This window comes from Puma concolor, chromosome A2 (assembly GCF_028749965.1).
Source record: "Puma concolor isolate L17-30 chromosome A2, mPumCon1.1.hap2, whole genome shotgun sequence".
NCBI classification, from domain to species: Eukaryota; Metazoa; Chordata; class Mammalia; order Carnivora; family Felidae; genus Puma; species Puma concolor.
In genome coordinates this window covers 10,306,446-10,321,542 of record NC_141668.1, presented here as the reverse complement: position 1 = coordinate 10,321,542, position 15,097 = coordinate 10,306,446, and the positions used below count along the sequence as shown (strand labels likewise).

Sequence of the window (15,097 nt, the reverse complement as noted above, 5' to 3'; positions counted from 1 at the left end):
GCCCAAATGTCCATCAACAGATGAATGGATAAAGAAGATGTGGTATACACACACACACACACACACACACACACACACACACACACACACAGTGGAGTATTACAAGGCAATCAAAAAGAATGGAATCTTGCCATTTGCAACTACATGGATGGAACTGGAGGCTATTATGCTAAGTGAAATTAGAGAAACACAAAAATCATATGACTTCACTCATATGAGGACTTTACGAGACAAAACAGATGAACATAAGGGAAGGGAAACAAAAAGAATATAAAAACAGGGAGGGGGACAAAACAGAAGAGACTCATAAATATGGAGAACAAACAGGGTTACTGGAGGGGTTGGGGGAGGGGGGAGGGGCTAAATGGGGAAGAGGCACTAAGGAATCTACTCCTGAAATCATTGTTTCACTCTACACTAACTAATTTGGATGTAAATATAAAAAAATAATAAAACAAGTTAAAAAAAAAAAAAGAAAAAAGAAAATCTAGGAGAACTCATATTGAAGAATTGGCGTATGTTTTCAAACATTTGCTGTATATTTTTTTCAACTGCTTTTGCAGATTCCTCACCTAAAGGGGTTGTACGACTGTGGTGGGCCACGGCCAGGCTAATCACATGGAGACTCAGTAAAAAATGTATGATTAAATAATTATGATCTGGTAAATATTTCCTTAATGGGAATAATCTAGATTCTTGAGGGCTGACACACCCTTCCAGCCCTGCGGACAACTGCTACCATTTCTTTTCGAAACCCTGCTGTAGTCCATACTCTAGAAATGTGCATTTCCTGCTTTTCCCCCCTATATTTCCAAATCGTTTCTTTATATAGTTCAATCTTTTTTCCATCCTAAACACTTCATTAAAATAGCTCTTGCTAGGGGCGCCTGGGTGGCGCAGTCGGTTAAGCGTCCGACTTCAGCCAGGTCACGATCTCGCGGTCCGTGAGTTCGAGCCCCGCGTCAGGCTCTGGGCTGATGGCTCGGAGCCTGGAGCCTGTTTCCGATTCTGTGTCTCCCTCTCTCTCTGCCCCTCCCCCGTTCATGCTCTGTCTCTCTCTGTCCCAAAAATGAGTAAATGTTGAAAAAAAAAATTAAAAAAAAAAATAGCTCTTGCTAAAGACACTAAAGTTCATTTTCAGTTCTCATCTTTACTACTCAGGGGCATTCAATGGTATTAACCTTTTCCTATTTCTTGAAGCAATGTTCCTTTATGTTTTGTGATATCAGATACTCATTTTACTTCTTACTTTACCGCTTAATCTTGGTTGCTTTTTTTTCCTTTCTCTGGAATTTAAGTACAGTGGCCGTCTTCACTTCTTAGTGACAGGTCATGATCTCACTGTTTGTGGGTTTGAGCCCTGCCCCGGGCTCTGCACTGGCAGTGGAGAGCGTGCTTGGGATTTTCTCTCTCTCTCCATCTCTGTCCTTTCCCCGCTCATGTGCATTCTCTTTCTCTCTCAAAATAAATAAACTTTATTAAATACAAGTGGCCTATGTAGCTCCTATTCGTGGCATATCTCTTCCAACTCAAGGCAACCGCCCTCCTCAATAAATCCACATACTTGGCTGCCTGATCCAGGATTCATCCCAGAACAAATATTATAACCTTAAAATACAGAACAAAGTGGGTAGGAAGAAAAATGATCTTAAATTCTTCTTGAGGCACTTTATTCATTAATTTCCCCATTCTCATTTTGTGAAAAGTAAGTAAGGCAGTATGTCCTTCTTAGAAAAATTAACATCAGATCCTTAATGAACTGCATGAGTATATGTTTAAGCTGAACCAGTAACATTTTGTGCATAAATGGGTTTATATTTGAAACGAGGGGAAAATGGCATATCAGAAGCACTGAGGGGCGCCTGGGTGGCTCAGTCGGTTAAGCGGCCGACTTCGGCTCAGGTCATGATCTCACAGTCCGTGAGTTCGAGCCCCGCGTCGGGCTCTGTGCTGACAGCTCGGAGCCTGGAGCCTGTTTCAGATTCTGTGCCTCCTTCTCTCTCTGACCCTCCCCTGTTCATGCTCTGTCTCTGTCTCAAAAATAAATAAACATTAAAAAAAATTTAAAAAAAAAAGATGCACTGAGCTAAGATAATATAAGCATAGAACTGAGCCAAAATACCTATAGTGTAAACGTTCTTTTCTATTATTTGTTCCCTTACATATTCCACCTATAAGATAAAAAATTTGGACTTTGTGACCTTGATTTTTTTCATAGTTGGTTTCTATAATTATTAAATGGTAGAGCAAACAGTAGAAATGATAGAATTAGTGAATATATTGCATAGTTTCATATGGGATTTCTTGTTTACTGCATAAAGTCCAATAGCTTTCTATTGATCAGAAAAATGTCTGAAGGCTGTGTAGAAGCAGGTTCATTGAAAATAAAGCCATAGTTGTATTTCACTCATAAGATGCATACACATGTAACTCTAAAAAAACCAAAGCAGAGATGATTTTGAAACCATCAAAAATACATTTCAATTTCAATCCTCACAGAGATGTGGAACTGTTAACTCCAAATTTTGAGACTCAGGACTTCTAAAAATGGAAAAATTTTAGAGCACAATTTTTGATAAAATTCTATGCCGATTTTTTTTACCACCTGGAAGTCATTAGGAAGTTTAAGAAAGATGGCAGAAGTCACCTTCTTCCACCCTTCTTTTAAGTGATTTAAGTGGAAACAGGTGTTTGCAGCTTATCACATGTAAATGACCCTTTGCAAACACCTGCCAACTAAAATCTTCAGTGATCCTTGAGCTTCGGTTTGCTATCAAAACTTATCAAAAAAAAGTTAGTTTATATTTAGTGTTTTCCAGTTCATCTAACTCTGTACAGATTTTTATCGGGTATATATGGGAAAAATAGCTAACCATCAGTTAATGCATGAAGTAGACTCTGGGGTCATTGAACATGTCTAGAAAAAAAACCTTTTGTCTTCAGCAGCCTACAGACAGAAGTTCTTGAACATGTGAATAAATCATTTGTAAAGTGCATTTGATTACAAATACTGAAGTGATTAATAGGCCACATATTTAAGTTTGTACACATCTAATCAGTACTGAAAAGAAATTAATCAAGAAATAGTCAATGAACCACTATAGGTAGATTGTGGAACTCAAAGTCAAAATGTGCTAAGAATAGGAAAAAATAAACGTGTAATGAATGTCAAAGAAATTCATAGGAAACTTTTATCTTTGATCCAATGTTTCTTCTTCCCATGATTCTCTCAATCATGGAAATTTACATATGAATAAAGGTATTGATGGAGTTGTAGGTATAAATACAGAGATAAGTGTACATAGAGATACTATCTAAATATATCATTTTTCTACAGTCTGCTTCACCATGCCCCATAAATATTTCAATCTTTTCAGTCACCCTTGGTTATAATAATGGTTTTTAGCCCAGTAAGAGGATATAAAGGTCATTTTTTAGCTATATGATTAATCAAAATCATTGTGCCATGAAAATAGAGAAGTTATCACATTTCAAATTTTAAACTCCACATGCCCAATCCCAGTTCATTGGTAATTTTATTTTTGATTTATTAATTTTGTTAATTGTATTTTTTCAATTATTTTTTTAAGTAGGCTTCATTCTCAGTGCAGAGCCCATCTCAGGGCTTGAAATCACAACCCTGGGATCAAGACTTGAGCTGAGATCAAGAGTCCAATGCTTAACCGACTGAGCCACCCAGATGTCCCAATTTTTTTTTATTTTAATATCGGATCTTTATATGATAGTGCTGATGTATTTCAATATACTTAAAGGCCCCTTCTAGTCAATAGCTTCTCTCTACATAGACAACTACTATTCAAATTTCTGTCCCCATTATAAAATATTTGCCTATTGTTGAACTTCATATATGTGGAGAAACATAATATGTACTCTTTTTTGTCTGCCTTCTTTCACAATTTATAATGCTTTTGAGATTCGCCATGTTTTTGCATATATCAGTGAATCATTTTTGTTATTGTAGAATAGTATTCCATTGTATAAGTATGCCACAGTTTGTCCGTCCATTCTGCAATGGATGGAAGTATGGGTTATTTCCAGCTTAGGTTCTTATGAATAAGGCTAATATTTTGTATCATTCTTTTTGTGGACATAAGCTTGGTGACTCAGAGTGGAATTGTTGTGTCATAAGGTTAGCGTAAGATTAAATGCATTAGAATTAAACAATAGTATCCAAAAGAAGTTCCATTATTTTAAATATGAACCATCAACTTTTAAGATCCATGCTTGCAACCATATCCTTCCTAGCAATGGGTATGGTCAGTGTGGGTGTGTGCCTGTGTGTGTGTGTGTGTGTGTGTGTGTGTGTGTGTGCATGTGTGTGTTTAATTTTAGGAATTCTAGTGAAAGTAGGGTGGTATCTCATTGTGGTTTTAATGTATATTTTCCTGATGACAAATGATGTTGACCATGTATTTATTTATGTATTTCGCATTCTGGCATCTTTTTCTATACAAAGTACCAGTTGAAGACTTCTGTGCATTTTTAAATTAGGTTATTTGAGTATTATAATTTGTAAGGCAACTTTATATATTTTGCACAAGAGTCCTTTGTTAAATAGATGTGATACGGATGCCACAGATATGTTCTTGCCTTCTGTTGCTTTCATTTTCACCTTCTTAATGGTGCCTTTTGTTGAGGTTTTTTTTTTTCAATTTTTATAGGAGATCTAATTGATCATTTTAGGGTTTTCTCCCCCCTTTTATGGTTAGTACCTGTATTAGTTTGCTAGGGCTGCCATAACAAAGCACCACAAACTGGATGATTTAAATAAGAAAAATTTATTGTCTTGGAGTTCTGGAAGCTAGAAGTTTGCGATCAAGGTATCAAGAAGGTTGATTTCTTCTGAGGCCTTTCTCCTGGCCTTGTGGGGAGCTGTCTTCTCCCTGTGTGTTTACACCATCCTTCTGAGTAAGTCTATTTTGAAATGACCCCTTCTTATAGGGACATCAATAATTTTGGATTAGGTCCCGCTTTAATGACCTCGTCTTAATTTAACCAATTACATCTGCAAAACTTTACTTCCAAATAAGGTCATAGTCTGAGGTCCTGGGAATTAGGACTTCAACACGAGAATTTGGGAAGGGGGACACAATGCAATCCCTAACAGCACCTTTTGTGGCATAACACTCTTTGCTAACCACGATGTGAAAAAGTATTCTCCCGTGCTTTCTTCTAAAAGTTCCGAAATTGTAGCTCTCGTGTTTAGGTCAAAGATTTATCTCTTGCAATTTTTTCCTTGGTGCCAGTTTGAAATCAAACTTCATTCTTTTCATAAAATATCCAGCGTTACACCACCATTTTGTTGAAAATAACTCACTTTCCTCATTGATTTCTTTTGGTGCTATTGTCAAAAATTAAAATTGGCCATATATTTATAAGGCCATGTCTGGATTCTCTGGTCTATTCCTTTGAGCTGTTTTTCTATTTTGATGCCGATAACCACCTTCTCTTAATTATCACAGCTTTATACACAGTAGCTTTACAGTAAATCTTGAAACCCTCCCAGTGCCATGCAAATTCCAGCTGCCTTGGCAATTCTGCACTCCATTCTCTGTTTTCTTCATCTAGTGAGATTGTCTTTTGTTCTTGTACTTTATTTCTCTGCATCATAGTTTAGAAAATGCTCCCAGGCAAAAAGCTGCAGTAAATGTGGAGCTTCATTTCACTTCAGACTAGCAGTCCTTCATGATCTGCTGCATAATAACTGTTTCTCCATAAGTTTTTCCAGTTGCATAATTGTTTACTACGGAAAGGAAGTCTAAAATCAGCTGCTCCACTATGTCAGGATCATGTCAGTTAGCCTTCAGTTACTTTGACCACCAAGTATTCTGTTCCAGCAACTTAAGGAAATAGATTGTGTTTGTTAACAGATAATAGGTTTTGTTTGCTAACTCTGCATCCTTACTTCCTACCTGGAATAACAACCTGAGTGATATCTCTTACCTTTTGGCATTTATAGGACAAAAACATGAGTGTGGTTATTAACCAGATGGGTGTGATAATACAAACTCTCAATGGGAAAAGTCAGCCCAGGCAGACGCACACCCATAATGATCATAACTGTAGACCTCAGCTAACGGAGAGGCCATATAGAGAGATGAGAATCTGAAGAAGCTTGCAAGAGCTGTTTTTTGAATTACGTTTTCCCCATGAGTGATAATGCAAGGAAAGGGCAAGTCTTTGCAGATGTATAAACCCAGTAAAACCTGGTTCAAGCCCTGATTATTCTATAATATAACCACTCCCACTATCAATCTTCTCATGGGTTAACATGATAACATTGCAATGCTTTTTAAAATGTTGTTTCAAGGATTAAAACAGCTAAGGCTTATAACGTGTTTACCCGATATCTGGCTCTCACTCTTTACTTAGTAAATGATGGTTGTTATTATTTTAACTGATGGTGAATGCAACGATCTTCGGCTGGATGCTAGAAGCCCACAAATGCCATCACTTCCTGGCAAATATTCACAAGTGACCTGACAATGTAATGATGTGCACCAGCACATTAACAGATAACAAAATGAGGGGAGTAGAGGCTTGGGGGAAGTGAAGGAGAAAGGACAAAATTCACATGGGTCCCAAACAAACACTAGTGTATTTTGAGAAAATAATTCATCTGAAATTGACTCTTCTAGCATAACCTAAATTCCTTCGTTTCCTGAATGGCTCTAATGCAGTATATGTGGATATTGAATGAAAACAACAAGGGACATTTAACATACTGAGTGTGTGTAATATCTGCATAAATATGCATAGAGTCAATAAATGACTAATTTTACATTCTAGTTAGTTTAATATTTATCAACTGTCCCACTTCAAACTACTATAATTTAATCTTTGAATACAGTATATATTAAGAATCACAATTTTATTTAGTGGTTATGGAAATTCTCTATTTCATACATTGTTGGAAAACTTCTACACAAAGAATAATAAATATATACCACATTGGAATTTTTGGTAAGATTTCAAGAAGCAGCCAATGAGAGGGGCACCTGGATGGCTCAGTCAGTTAAGCATCCAACTGTTGGTTTCAGTTCAGGTCGTGATCCCACATCTTGCTATGCATTGGGCATGAAGTCTGCTTAAGATTAAGATTCTCTTTCTCCCTCTCCCACTGACTCTCTCTCTCTTTCTTTCTCTCTCTCTCTCAAAAAAATCAGCAGACGAGAGACATTTTCTAATCACTTGCCATTCCTTGTTAATAATATTAATTTAACAAAGATTTACTAAACATTTACATTTTTCTAGGCACTTTTACACACACATACACAAATATAAGATACAACCCCGTGTCCTGAAGACCTCATACTTTGCAAAAAACTCACCTGTGAAACCATTGTAAGATATATTGCTAGTGTAAAAAGTAAAAGTTAACATAACTGAGAGGGTATCTATTTGCTTTTCCAGAAAAGTTGGCAAAGGCTCACAGGGAAAGTGGCATTCCTGCTGTGTTTTCACATGTCAATTATATTCTCTTAGGAGGTCAAGTAGAAGGCAGAATCTTCTAGGTCAAGGTAAAACCACAAGCAAATACATAGAATTATAAAAATATATGTCACATTTAGAAAATAGGTTACATTAAAGCGTGAGTCTTATGGAAGAGAATAGCAGAATGTGGTACCAAAGAGATAAGTTGGGAACAGATTACGAAAGGCTTTAATGCCATTCTAAAAAGTTAGCTTTTATACTTACATAGTTCAAGAGCAGGTAAACTGACTAGTTCTTTTAAAAATATGAAATGTGAAGTAATCTGTAGGTAATGTATAACATAAAATACAACATATAATATTACTTCATATATTGCATATAATATTAATAAATGTATTATTATATACTATTTTATATATTTAACGTTCTATAAATAATTGCTGATACTAAAAAATGTTTTAAATTACTAGCATCTGAGCAAAATGTATTCATTTACTGCTTGGAGGAAACCATAAAATAATGACTTTATGCCATTAAAATTATACATGCATATGTTTCTTAAATCTGAGCTCGGGTATTTTTCTAATTTTTACTGATCGGAAATCATTTCAATATGTTCTTCCATATTACCTCGGATTTTGTTGCAGCATGTTAAAGGTACATAGTCAATATTCATTGTCTTTATTTCTCCATATTCTATGAACCATCTACTTATGTTTGGGAAATTACCCATCTTCTAAATTTTGAGCCTGCCACCCATTAATAAAGCTACATTTCCTGACAGCTTGGATAAAGACATGACCTAGATACCTGCCTAAAATATTGTTTCTGGAGTCAGTAACCCCCCCCCCCAAAAAAAAATTCAGGAAAGCAGGAATGGAGAGTTTTTGTTACTGCTGCTGTTTCTTTTATCGGAAGAAGTATATTCTCTAGAGGAACAGTTGCAAAAGTGCACCATCAGTGGTGTCTTTACTGGGCTGGTTCATGTGCTGTGACTTTTAATTCTGGGTCTGACTTGACAGCTTTTCTTTTTCTCTTCTCTGAGCCTGGTTCTTCCAAGTGCCGAGGCTTTCAGAAGTTCCATGAGCCACCCCAAATCTTCTCTTAACATTTACTTCCAACACGTACCCTGCACAGACACATCTTTTTTTTTTCTTGCAAATCAGATGTCAAAGGCAAAGTATGTCAATTCTTTGAGAACAGGTGTGGTGTCTGCTACCTTTGAAATCTTTAGCACAGAAATGACAGTAGTTGTGCAAGTGTTATTAAAAACATATATTTGACTCTTTTTCGTGGTGCCTCGGAGGTGGTAGGATGCTTCGGGCTGAAGCTGAACATATCTCTTTCCCAGCTACTGTATGCCAGAAACTCACTGAAGTGGACAGTGAATGCAAACTTCGTACTTTTTATGAGAAGCATGTGGCTGGAGACGTTACTGCTGATGCTCTGGGTGAGGGATGGAAGGCTTTCGTTGTCCGGATCAGTGGTGGCAATGACAAACAAGGCATCTGCATGAAGCAGGGTGTCTTGACCCACAGCCACGTCCTCCTGCTGCTGAGTAAGTGACATTCCTGCTACAAAGCAAGGTAGACTGGAGAAAGAAAGCAGACATCTGTTCTGAGTTGCATTGTGGATGCCAGTCTCGGTGTTCTCAAGTTGGTCATTGTGAAAATAGGGGAGAAGGATACTCCTGGACGCACTGACACTACCGTGCCTCATAACTCTGAAGAAAAAACAGACTAAGGAAAGTAAGAAAGAGGCTGCAACTTGGCCAAGAGAATGGAAGAGGCCAAAGAAAAATGCCAGGAACAGATTGCCAGAAGACAGAGGCGATCCTCTCTGTGAGCTTCTACTTCTAAGTCTGAGTCCAGTTAAAAATGAAATTTTCTGAGAGTGACAAATAAATAAGTTCAGACATCAAATCTCAAAAAGCCCATATATCTGATAAATTAATGATGTTAAGCAGGAAAATGACACTTATGGTTTGAAAATCTTAGATAACTTTTGCAGGGTGCCTTACTAGAAACTTGACGTGCTTTCAATAAAAGAATGTAGAAAGCACTTTTGGGTCCAAGGAGATATCTAAAAGCTTCCCGAATTAAACAGCGGCATCTTACAATGGAAGACCTTTTGATGAACTATTTAGTTTTGATTAGCCTTGTTCTACATAATTTGAGTATCACTGTGAGTCAGTGCCATATGGTATCAATAAATAAGTCTTCAGTGTGTTCACTTATCCTCCAAAATGTATATAAAAAGGTCAATTATCTCTAATTAAGTCCCTATTTTCTTTGGTAAGGATGTGTGTGTTTTCCCAGTCAAGCACGCAGTGAGGTTACCGAGTGTTTCTACATGGCTGATTAAGGATATGTCAAAGATAGGACTCAGGAGAAAAGTTGAAATGCTTTGCTCTCTTAACCGACATCTATTGGGGGTGACTTGCACATTATTATCACTCTTTTATCTTTTCTATCTTCTGCCAAAATCTTCTCAAAGTCCCATCACCTGGTTGATAGCGTATAAGAATAATCCAGAACAGGGTCATACAGGGTCTGTTTCCCAAGGACTTGACATACGAGGGCTCAGCACAAATGCATAGGAGTTCATGGCATGAAGTAAGGAATAGCTGAGAAAGGGACACAGGTGCAGGCTGCTGGGAACTCAATCACACTGATGCTGGAGAGTGACTCGGGATCCAGTGCAGCACTGTCATTATCTGCCACACTCCCTTCCTAAGCACGTAGGGGAAAAGACTCACTTCACTTCAACACATGCAATAGAAAATAGTTACATTCAAGTCTCATAATAAATTAGTATAAGAAGCAAAAAATGAGCAGGAAAGTGTATACACAAACAAACGAAGAAATACCAGAAAAACGTGCTCCCACAACAAATGAAAGCTGTGAACTGACATTTTAAGAAAGGAGCTAAAATAATTTTTTAAAAGGTATGAAAGCATTGCAAAAATCCTATTTAGATAAGAAACACAAATGGACGAGAAGAAAAATTGGAGAGAGAGCTAAGACAACACAGAGAAAGAAGTGGAAATAAAAATTCATGTAATAAATTTAAATTGCTTAGGTAAAAAATAAAAATATGTAACAAAGGGTAAGCCAGAAAGAACATAAGAGTGGATAAACGTGATAAACAAAATAATGCCGTAAAAAATGCAAATTGGAAAAACGGAAAAAAATCGACATTAACAAATGAAGAGAGACATAGAAGGGTTAAGGGAAATATATACAAATAACTTTTTAAAAGAATGAAGGTAAAGAGCATAACCAAGGAACTAAAATAAAACAAACAATAATACTACAATTCAAAAAAAAGACATTCTGAAATAAAGAAGACTTAAAGGTGTATATGTATATAAACAGTAGAACCTTTTTGTTGAAAGAAGGAAAGAATAGAATGGAAGGAACAAAAATAGTAGCTAGAAATTATTGAATATACCTTGCTTGCAGATTTGACGTTGGATATATGTAAAATAGATTACAAAATTTAAGTAAAACAGAGGAGTCTCCCCAGTGTTGGGGGTAGGGACTAGAGTAGGTGGGTGGTGGAGTAGGGAGATCCTATGCTCACTTCATCCCTTGAATACAACAAATGGCACCCACATCAATGTAAATAACCAGGAAACTGGAAGAACAGGTCCTCCACAGATAAATGCAGACAAGAGTCCACATCAAAGAGGGAAGGAGGGACAAAGACATGGTCCAGAGCTAAAGAGATCCATGGGACTATACATAGGAGGGAAGGACACGACAGACAAGCAGACAGGAGAGAAATAGAGCCTCACACCAAGCACCCCAGATCTGGGGAACCCACACAGGGAAGAAAAATCCCCATGAGATTTGGCTTTGAACACCAATGGGGCCTAATTTCGCAAGTTCATACAATCAGTGGAGCTTAACACTTAGAAGTTTAAAAAACAATGAGCTCGGGTCTGAAACAATTCGGAGGGTGATATTCGAGATATAGCTGCTATTCGAGATATAGGACAACATCCCCACTTAGATACATCACAGAGAAGCACTTTGAAAAATGCCTGACGCATACCTGAAGGAGATTTATTTACTAATCTCAGAGCATGTACTAGAGGGGCAGGTATTTTTAGGAAACCTCTCCAGGAAAACAGAAGCTGATAGGCACAATTTCCACACTCCTTACCCCAGCCTAGACACATGGACACCCGCAGGCACTAGCTCAGCTCCAACAATCGCTACCTAAATTGCTTACAGCGTACCCTGCCCTGTGTTCTCCTATGGTCATGTATCCTCCAATAAGCCACTGGCTGGAGCCTATCCAAAGTGGTGCCACAAGACGGGAAGTGTGCAAGCATTCCTAATGGGCCAGCACCATTCCAAGTGATTCCTCTCCCAAGGAGAGGGGAAGATAACCACACACACTTGTTTCACTATGTCCCCAGCATGGGCTGGGGGCAGACATCTGGTCTGACTGCAGGCCCTGCCCACCAACAAAAGATTCTCAAGAGACGCAACAGAAAAGACCCAGTACTTTGTTGCTACTGCATCTCTGGCAAACACCTGGCCTGACAATTCAGGCCCAAGGCAGTCCCAGACTGACACACTAACAACAAGAGACAAACTCTGTCAACAACAGGCAAAGAGAGTCCAGTTGCAGACTACTAGATCGAAGGGAAATGTGGCTTAGCCAAAACAGCAGGGTATAGGCAACACACACAGGAGACACTCCTGAAACACCAGGTGCTGGTGAACAGAGGACATTGCACTGCAGGGCACTACAGTACATCTTCTTCAGAAGGCCACCTCTTTAAGGAGCAGGAGATATAGATGCCTTTTCTGACACATAGAAACAGACACAGAGAGCTAGCCAAAATAAACAGATGGAGGAATATGAAAGAAATGGAAAAAAAATATGAAAGAATGGAAAGAAAAGAAAAGGAAATGAAATGGAAAAAGAAATGGAAGAAAAGAAATGGAAAACATGACAGAATCACAAGCAAAATAGCTAAATGAAACAGAGATAAGTAATATGACTGACAGACAGTTTGAGGTAATAGTCATAGAGATACTCATTGGACATGAGAAAAGAGTGGAGGACCTCAGTGAGACCTTTAACAAAGAGAGAGAAAATATAAAAAAGAACCAATCAGAGATGAAGAACCCAATAATTGAAATTCAACATACACCAGATGTAATAAAGAGTAGACTAGAGGAAGCAGAAGAATGGATAAACAACCTGGAGGACAGAGTAATGGAAAGTAATCAAGCTTAACAGGAGAAAGGACAAAAATAATAATAAATGAAAATATACTTAGGGAACTCAGCAACACCATCAGCATAATATATTCACATTATAGGGATCCCAGAAGGAGAAAAAAGGTCAGAAATTTTATTTGAAGAAATAATAGCTGAAAACATCCAAGTTCTAGGAACGGAAACAGAAATCCAGACCCAGGACACAGAGACACCTACCAACAAAATCAACCCAAGGAGGTCGACCAAGACACATAGTAATTAAAATGGCAAAAATGATAAAGTAGAATTTTAAATGCATCAAGAGAAAGAAGATATTTACATACAAGGGAATCCCCATAGGCTACCAGTTACTTTTTCAGCTGAAATTTTGCAGGCCAGAAGGGGGTGGCATGATATATTCAAAGTACTGAAAGAAGAAAAAACTGCAACCAAAAATACTCTAACCAGCAAGGTTATCTATCATTCAGAATAGAAAAAGACAGAAAGTGTTTCCCAGACAAACAAAAGCTAAAGGAGTTGATGACCACTAAACCAGCTCTACAAGAAATTTTAAAGGAGAATTTTTGAGTTGAAAGGAAAGAACATAAGCAGAAGTAAGAAAAGTAGGAAGTACAAAAGCAGCAAAATTAAGTATATCTATAAAAACTGGCGAAGGGATTCACAAAATTAAAGGATGTGAAGTATAACACCGTATACCTAAAATGTGGGAGGAGGAAGAAGAGTAAAGAATGGGTTCAAACTTAAGTGACCATCAACATAATATAGACTGCTATATGCATAAGATGTTATATACAAATATAATGGTAACACAAATCAAAAACAAGTCATAGATGTGCAAAAAATAAAGAGAAAGGATACCAAGTATATAACTAAAGAAAGCAAGCCAACCATGAGAGAAAAGGGTAAGAAAAGAAAGGTACAGAAAAGACCCACAAAAACAGCCATAAAACAAGTAACAAACTGGCAATAAGTACATACCTATCAATAATTACTTTGAATATAGATAAATGTTCCAATCAAAAGACATAGGGTGACAGAATGGATAACACAGCAAGAGCCAGGGTTCTTGGGTGGCCCAGTTAGTTGAGCATCCAACTCTTGATTTTGGCTCATGTCACAATCCCAGGGCTGTGGGATCAAGTGCCACATCAGGCTCCACATTGAGCAGGGAAGATTCCCTCTCTTTCTCCCTCTGTCCCTTCCCTCACTCATGTTCTGTTCCTCTTTCTAAAGTAACATTTTTTTTTTTAAAAGCAAGACTCATCTGTAGGCTGCCTACAAGAGACTCATTTCAGACCTCAAGTCACCTGAAGATTGAAAGTGAAAGGATGGAAAAGCATTTATGATGCAAATGGAAGTGAAAAGAAAGACTGGGTAGCAATAGTTACATCATGACAAAATAGACTTTAAAACAAAGACTGTAACAAGAAACAAAGAAAGACACTATGTAGTCATAAAGGAAACAAGCCAACAAGAAGATATAACAATTGTAAATATTTATGCACCCAACACGCAAGACCCAAATATGTAAAGTAGCTAATGACAAACAAAGGAACTAATTGATAATAATACAATAGTAGTAGGGGACTTTAACACCCCACTTAGATCAATGGATAAGTCATCCAAACAGAAAATCAACAAGGAAGAGTGGCTTTAAATGACATATTGGGCCAGATGAATCTAACATATATTCGGAACATTCCATCCTAAAACCACAGAATACACAGTCTTTTCGGTACACATAGAACATTCTCCAAAATAGATCACATATTAGGCCACAAAACAAGTCTCAACAAATTCAGTAAGAATAAAGTTATACCATGCATCTTTTCTAATCACAATGCTAAAACTAGAAATCAATCAAAGAAAACGTCTTAAATAACATGCTACTCAACAATGAATGGGTCAACCAAGAAATCAAGGGGAAAATCAAAAATACATGGAAACAAATTAAAATGACATTACACTATTGTGTAATGGTCCAAAATCTTTGAGGTGCAGCAAAAACTACTCTAAGAGGGAACTTTATAGCAATACACCCCTACATCAAAAAGCCTGAAAAATCTCAAATAAACAACAAAACCTTTCACTTAAAGTAGCTAGAAAAAGGAGAACAAAATCCAAAAACGGTAGAAGGAATACAATTATAAAGATTAGAGCATAAATAAATAAATAGAAACTCAAAACAAAACAACAACAAAACATCAAAAAACACTACAATAGATTAATGAAACCAGGAGCTGGTTCTATGAAAAAGTAAACAAAATTGATAAACTTTTAGCCAGATTCACTAAAAAAAAAAAAAAAAAAAAGAAGAGATAAAGGTGACTCAGAGAAACAAAACCAGAAAATGAAAGATGAAAAATAACAACTGACACAACTGAAATAAAAAGAATTAC

The 15,097-nt window shown here is 37.1% G+C and overlaps 1 pseudogene; it reads left to right on the top strand.

Moving 5' to 3' along the window:
* Positions 1-8,769: 8,769 nt before the first annotated feature.
* Positions 8,770-9,330, top strand: LOC112866482 (small ribosomal subunit protein eS6 pseudogene; annotated as a pseudogene).
* The last annotated feature ends 5,767 nt before the right edge of the window (positions 9,331-15,097 follow it).